At 35.3% G+C, this 7,497-nt stretch overlaps 1 long non-coding RNA gene across 1 annotated transcript; it reads left to right on the top strand.

The window, feature by feature from the left end:
- The first annotated feature begins 985 nt into the window (after positions 1-985).
- On the top strand, positions 986-7,018 carry LOC130832873 (uncharacterized). Its single transcript, XR_009048391.1, has 3 exons — positions 986-3,244; positions 3,661-3,812; positions 6,244-7,018. It is a non-coding gene; the product is annotated as an uncharacterized LOC130832873 (long non-coding RNA).
- Positions 7,019-7,497: the final 479 nt, after the last annotated feature.

Raw genomic sequence — 7,497 nt, 5'->3', positions numbered from 1 at the left:
AAGAAAAGTATTGAAGGCATTGAAAGAAGTAATTGACTTTCAAGATCATCTCTTTTTCTCAAGAAGAAAACAAAGGAAAAAGAAATTCTCTTCACTCAGTGAATCCCCAGTTTGGGGCCTGGGGCGCTTAGAGACATTGTGAAATCAAATCTTGTGTTACATTTTTCTCCTGGCTCGCTCTTTTTGAGAAGGTTTATGGGCTATATGGCTGGTGAGACACGATCCCCTCCTAAGAAAATGTAGGTGCTCAGACAGGTAACCTCTGCTGCTACTGTTTTTATTTGTTTGTTTGTTTGTTTAATTTCTTTTAAAATTTGTTTTTGTTGTACTAGGATATTTTTAAATGTTATATATTGCAGGATTTATAACCAGGTTCACTGCTTTCTTTCTTTCTTTTTTTTTTTTTTTTTCTTAAAAAACAAAACAAAACAGTTTCATTTAAGATACATTTAGGCGCCTTTGAAGCTTGGATTTTGGAATGTTTCAGTAGTGGACAGAAATCTGCTGTTGGAATCTTCTAGTCTTCCAGGTTTAATTTGAAATGTTTTTAGTTTTGTTTTGGATTTTTGTGTGATATTTTATTTCCTTTATACCAGTGCCCTTTTGCCATGCTGTTTTGGGGTGGCTGCCTAACTCTAGTGAAAATTCTTTCTATATTAACGAAAATGTGGTGTTTTAAATTCCTTAATGTTTTGCATTTTTAAAATTGTTTTTAAAGACATATTCTAACTGCTTGTACTGTTACTGTTCTTTGCCAGCCTTTTCAGGAGCCAAAAAAACAAAAACAAACAAACAAAAAAATACCCAGAGAAAAAACTTTCCTTCTTCCCCCTTCCTGATGATGAGTGAGAAGTATTGAGAACTTTCGGGGTCAGTGCCCTTCTAAACTCCCCTTCCCCCAATAATGCAGCTGTAGAATGAATGGTAAATGCAGCGGTTTGGATTCAGGCACAGCCCCAGCCTGCTGGCAGGTAATTTGATTCTTTCTCCTTTTTTTCATCACAAGGCTAACTTCACTTTCTTTTTAAAATTTCCTTTCTTTTGTGTACTTTGAAGGCACCCATGGGTTTGTAATAACTTTCATTTCAAAAAGAATCTATAAATATATCTAGCAAATAATTTGGTTATAGAAAAACTTTGGGGGATAAAGTTTGAATTGGTTGGGGTGAACTCAGGACTTTGGGGATTTGCTTTAGCCATTTAGATATCTCCGTTCCTTGCATATATGTCTATAATTATTTCAGAGTGTGACTTTTTTTGGCTTTGTTTTTTGGGTATGTATGTTTCTTCCATTGTGCTACTCTGGCTTAAGCTTTTTCAGGGGTTGGTGTTCCGAATACACAGTGAGCTCACAGTATAAAGACATCAATTAGGAGTTGACAGGTATGGAAAACTAGAGTTTTGAAAAGGTAAAATTAGGTTCTAGGTTATATACATGATAAAAAAAAACTCACCATAGCCTTCACTTGACCTTAGTAGTGCTTCTCTTTCTGTGACTTTTATAAAAGTGAAAAGTAATGAGACAAAGATAAATAGCATTTCAGTTATTTTAGGAGCAGCATAATTTCAGGATTAATGATTTTAGCATTTCTGAGACACTAGTTCTAACAAAGAGGTAGATGTCAGCAGTTCGAGATTATCATTAAATAATGGTTTAAACATTGGAAAGGTATAGGCTTGCATAGGAGGGCATTTCTGAAGCATAAGATCTTAAAGCAGAATAATTAAGGCCATAAAACAAAATTAGTGGCAGGAATAGAAATACAACTTATCCATTTTAATAGCCTTCTTGTTAGTTAATATACTATCCCCTCCTGCCTCCTCCTGTCTACCTACCCTTTTCCTCCTTTTTCCTCTCCTTCCTAAAGTTGTAGCTCTAATGTGAGTTGTTATCATTTTGGGAGTTAATCCTCTTTCTTATAGGTAGAATTTTAGTGACTTTTAGTCAAGACCTTTTCAAGGTATATTTCTCTTTGGTGTCCTATTCAAGGAGGCTGGCTGTAAGTCCAGTAACCCAGTAGTTAGGGCACAGGAAATCCTGGCTTATAATGCTATTTCCACAGCTGAAGGCAAAAATTAAGTCATCAACTTGTTTTGTACTTCAGCTCACTCATATGAGGTAGGGACAGTCATTCCTCTCAGCCTCTTAAGATAGAGATATTTGTCTCTTGAACTGAAATTTACTAAGAGAAGAATCCTGGATGCCCTCCTGCAATAATTTATGACGTATAGAAGGACCTTATTTTATTGCTGATAAGAATGGCCAGCATTTGTGTGTGTGCTCTACGTGGTTGTGTGGGATGTGGAGGATTTATGACCCTACATTCTGCTGCTGCTGCTGCGGGCGCACGCCACCCCCCCAAGATCACTGACAGGTTGAGAATGATCTTGCTTTCCGATTTCACCATATTCAGACTATATTAGATGGTCCTTATATAGCATATAAATAAACCTGGCTGCTACTGTGGGGTTTGGGAACATGAGGGGTGGGGTGAATTGTTGTTGTTTTAGGTTTCAGTCAGACAGCCATCCCTGTGCCCCAGTTCCCAGAAGCACAGCAGGCCTCTAGGAGCATCCGTGGGAACGGCGCAGTCCTGACATCACCAACTCTCCTGCTCAGGCTCATCCCATATACAGAGGTCAAAGGGTGGGGCTTGAGACGGGGGAAGGAATGAGAAAGTAGAAACAATGTCACTGCAGTGCCACTGTTGACTGGCCTTTGGTGCTTATGTCAGTGTTTATTTTATTTTTTAAGTTCACAGAGTAAATTTTTATTTGGGGTAAAAGTAGTGGGAGGGTGGAACAAAAACAAGCCATTATTACTAGTTCATCATCACTAGCTCATTCTTGCATATTGTTCTTTAGTAGCTAATAAAGAATGAATTTGAAAACTAGACCTCAGTTAAGAAAGAGAATGGGAGTAGAAATGAATCTCAGGATATTAAAAAACAAAACATTTATGCGGTATTAATTTCCAGTTCTACAACAGCTGTTACATTTGTCACTTTCCCTTTTTTGCCCTAATTCTTCTATATATGTGTACAGTTTGAGGAAATGTGCGTTTGTGGTCAGTCCTTTTAAAAGGACCTTATGAAATTACTAGTCTTTTGCAAAAATATACCCATTGCTTGTATGGGCATACAAATGCTACCCTATTTTAAATGTAGGTGGCGTATGTGTTCGTGTTTTAATGTATTCAGAGCCATTGGGCAATAAGCAGTCCAGAACATGAAAACACAAGCAGGTAAAGCACCTAACACCCTTAGTTTCTAGAATTATTTTAAAAACTCCTTTATTGCTGCATCTTCCACAAGCCTTTTGGTAGTCTTGGAACTTAAAATTTGGAGGAGTTGTAGACTACCTCATTAAAATATTTAGTTATGCATTTATTATTTGTAGGGACAGGTGAAGAAGGAGAGAATAGCAGAAAAGAAATGGCTGCTTGAGGTGGCAACTGCTGAGTGTCTAAATCTTTCCCTCCTCCAGCCTAGCATGAATATTGATCATACATGTTTTGATTTTCTCTGAGATTTTTGTTGTTTTAACTGTTGGTGGGGAGGTTTTGGGGAAACAGGAGGTGAAAATATGAAGTGTTAAAGGAACTTTTCTATTTAATATGATAATAAGCAAGAACTTTTTCTATATACTCTTCTGCTGCAGCAGAGAAATAAACTGGTAGGTGGCAGCAGAAGAAGGAATTCTTCAGATTGATGGCTACTGACAAAATCTGCATAGGAGAAGAGATAGAGCATGACATACCACGTCAAGCAAAAGGGGCAAAAATGGAAACAGGACTACAATTGCTCTAAGTGGTAAGTTAATTTCAAGGATGTGGCATCAATCCAATATCAGTGTTCCATAACTCACTGTGGTGTGTAATCATGAATGCCTATAAATTCATACCTAGGATGAATTTGTCCTAACTGAGGTACTATCATTCTTTAATTTGGAAAAAAATTAGCAATATGTAAAATTAGGGATTTCCAGTATATTGATATATGCAAACCTTTTTTTTTTCCTTCAGCTCTATTGAGGTATAATTGACAGATAAAGTTCAAAGTGTACAACATGAAGATTTGATATACGTTGTGAAAGGATTCCCGCCATCAAGTTATTAACATATCCCCATATGTGGACATTAATGATGGCAAAAATTATGCTTACTGTAATCTGCATGCTAAATGAAATACTCACTGTTAATCATTTTGTAAAAATGAAACTGCCCTCTTTTAGTGTAAGCACTGGGGGGATAACTACAGAAGTATGTAACTTGACAAAATTTTGCAGTAAAAATGATATTTTCTTCTGGTTATCTCTTTCCTTTCTAGTTCCATTTCCTTGTCACTGAATCTGCCCATCAGTTCCATTCTGCATGTGCACCTTTCTCTCTTATCTGTCTCTGCCCTTCCTCTCTTCCTTCTTCTCTTCCACTTGCTTTGGTTGTGCTTCTGCTTTCCTGGTTTGGTATCTCTCTCTGACCTCAGTCATTCAGTCCCTATGGACTTTACTTTTCCAGTGTTGCCATTTTTCATCTCTGCTTACTTACCTATTTCTCTCTGTGTGTATCTTCCCATTTTCATTTGTGTTCTCTTTGTATTTGCTCGGTAGATAGGTTTATTTCCTTTCTATCAACAGCTGCCTTCAGACTCATACTCATGAATCATGAGTGTTGTGATTCTCTACATTTTAGAATTTGATGAGGCTGAATAGAAGAAATTAAGTGATATTTTGAAGTCCCTAGATTTAAAGACTTAATTTTCAGTTCTTTTAGTAAAATGCAGACCTGTTTAATCACTCAACTACTTGTTTCACTATAATATCTGTTACTAACAGATTGAACTACTGGCCTACAGAATTTAAAATTTACTTTAGCAGTTTTTAAAGTGGAAAACTTAGAGGTCATATACTATAATTTTGGATTTGCTGATAAGGAAACTAAAGTTCAGAGAGGTTACTAACTTAACCAAGATTACAGAGCCAGGACCACAACCAGAAGTGTCCTAACAGCCAATATGCTGTTTGCATTATATGCTATGCATCCTTCAAAATCTGCTGTAGTACTGAAAAGTAAAGTGCTCTGCAGTGAGACCACTGTGAGTTAGAAAGGAAATAGTCACTGTTTGGGCTTGTGGTTAGGATATTAAAGCAAGCTATGGACAGCCATTTTAGGTGGTTTGTTTGTAGAATTAAGGAGTACATCATTTACAAGGTTTGATAATTAAAAAGTGTCCCTTGTTAAGATGCAAAGAGATTCTTTGCAATTTCTGGTCAAGAGAGTAGAGAAATGGGTTTCTTAGATCTATTATGCCACTAATACTCTACCTCTCCTCTGGCCTACCTTTTATTTCTATTCTGGAAAATGAGTCAATCTGCAACAAAGATAAAACATTATATTGTTCTGAAATTTTTTTTTCAGACAGATTTTTAGGCTAGCAATGGGCGAAGTAGATAGTTAAATGGACTTACTGTATATACTTGGAATAAAGGATTTATAGTAACATGAAGCTAGAATAACTGATAATGTTTAAATACATAGTGAATTTTGTTTTTTAAAGAAGTATAAAAAGAAATCACCTTCTATTAAATAATTGTTTAATTCTAAATACAGTTTTATATATATTAATATGGAACAAAGAATACCCGGCCTCAGTTAATATGGTTAGAATTTCTAAATTTTTAAAATTTTTTGTCACAAATTTTGGTTAGTATATGGAGATGTCAATGCTTTCGAACTGATAGATGAACAGCTTGAATCTGAATGTGAACCAAAATTTGTTACTTATTGTATAATTTATTGAAGATGTAGTCTAGACCACTAAGAGAAAGAACACTTAAGTTTAATTTTGTTCAGGCATTTTGCTACAGTAACTCACTGTGATGTTTTAGAAGAAATGTTCTTACGTCAATTTTTTCCTCTTGGTGCTAAAACACAATTGTCTATATTATAGGATTGTATTTTTTAATTAATATAAAACTGTCTAAACTTGGGTTGACTTTTGTAAAATCAGTTTATAGTTTATCTCTAATACAGTTTAAATCACTAGGAAAATATGCTTATCTGGTGGATGTCTAACTGCAATGTCACAACTCCCAATGATAAAAGCAAAAATTTTGGCCAATCTAGATAATTTGTAATTTTTTATTGTCACATTAGTTGATTTTCTTTATTTTTCTTTCTCTTCCTAATTATAAAGACTGTTTAAATCTGTGATTTAAGTGAGCTGTATGTGTTTTTCCTCCTAGGTTCTTTTGATCTCACAGAATGAATAAAGACAGTATTTTCTCATATGGAAGATAGAAATACACAGAACAAGGAAGCAGTAGCTCTAACCTGTTTAATTCAATGTGCTTTCTAAAATAAAAACACCATAGCTGGAAATGAAAGAGCATGGAGTATGATTTGTTCTTTTGTCAGTTATTTCTACCCACTCCATTTTGTATGAGTTCACTTCAGTATGTATATCTAGACTTGATGTCTAGCTCCACATGGGTCATTTTTTTTTTCTTCACTTTTTGCAAGATGAAACTCCTTGGTTCTTGCCAGACTGATCTCTCTATAATATATTCTGATATGATTGCTCCTTTTGGCACAAAGATAGGTACTGAAATGTGTATTATGTGGATTTTCTCCTGCCCTTTTCATCTCAGTTTATCCGTCCATGCTGAATAATTGTTGCTATGTTTTTATCTCTGAAGAAATGCAGCCTTTTTTCTGCTTCACTCTGACAAGGCTCTGGCACACACCTGTCATAGCATTGCTCACTAAATTTTAATCTTGTGACTGGAGACCATGTCTGACCTAGTTTATTTGAACTGTGGGGCATCTAATAATATACATGTGTATACAGAGGCAGCCTTAGTACTTTTGATAAAGTGCACTTTGTAAGCAGATGCTGATACAAATTCTGATTTCATTACTTACTATTTATATGGTCTTTGGACAAGTCACCTTCTGCAAGTCATAAAGGAGTGTTTATTAAAAAATGGAAATAATTGTACCTACTTTACTGGATTAATATGTAAGGATTAGCTAAACTATAATACATGTATAATTCTTAGTACATAGTTGAATATTTAATAAATTCTAATTGTCCTTTAATTCTGTAAATTTTGGTTATTGAAATCTTATTCAAGACCTGCTGAATCTTTTTTTATCTCAGAATTGAAGTCTAAGGTTTTTCTTGATTTCCTTTCAGTTTTCTTATTTAAGCTCCTTTCACATGATCTTTTGGTTGGATCAGGGGTGTGTGTCCTAATGTAGACGGATTGTTCGTCATTCCCACATTTCATTGGCTGAGGAAGTTTATTTTATTTTTAAAGCAAATTTACTTTATTTTACTTATTTGTTTCTTATTTATTTATTTTTTTTTGGCTGCGTTGGGTCTTTGTTGCTGCGCACAGGTTTCCTCTAGTTGCCGCTAGTGGGGGCTACTCTTCATTGCAGTGCTTGGGCTTCTCATTGCGGTGGCTTCTCTTGTTGCGAAGCACAAGCTCTAG

Source organism: Hippopotamus amphibius, chromosome 12 (assembly GCF_030028045.1).
Source record: "Hippopotamus amphibius kiboko isolate mHipAmp2 chromosome 12, mHipAmp2.hap2, whole genome shotgun sequence".
Classification (NCBI taxonomy): Eukaryota; Metazoa; Chordata; class Mammalia; order Artiodactyla; family Hippopotamidae; genus Hippopotamus; species Hippopotamus amphibius.
This window is presented reverse-complemented; position numbering and strand designations above follow the sequence as displayed.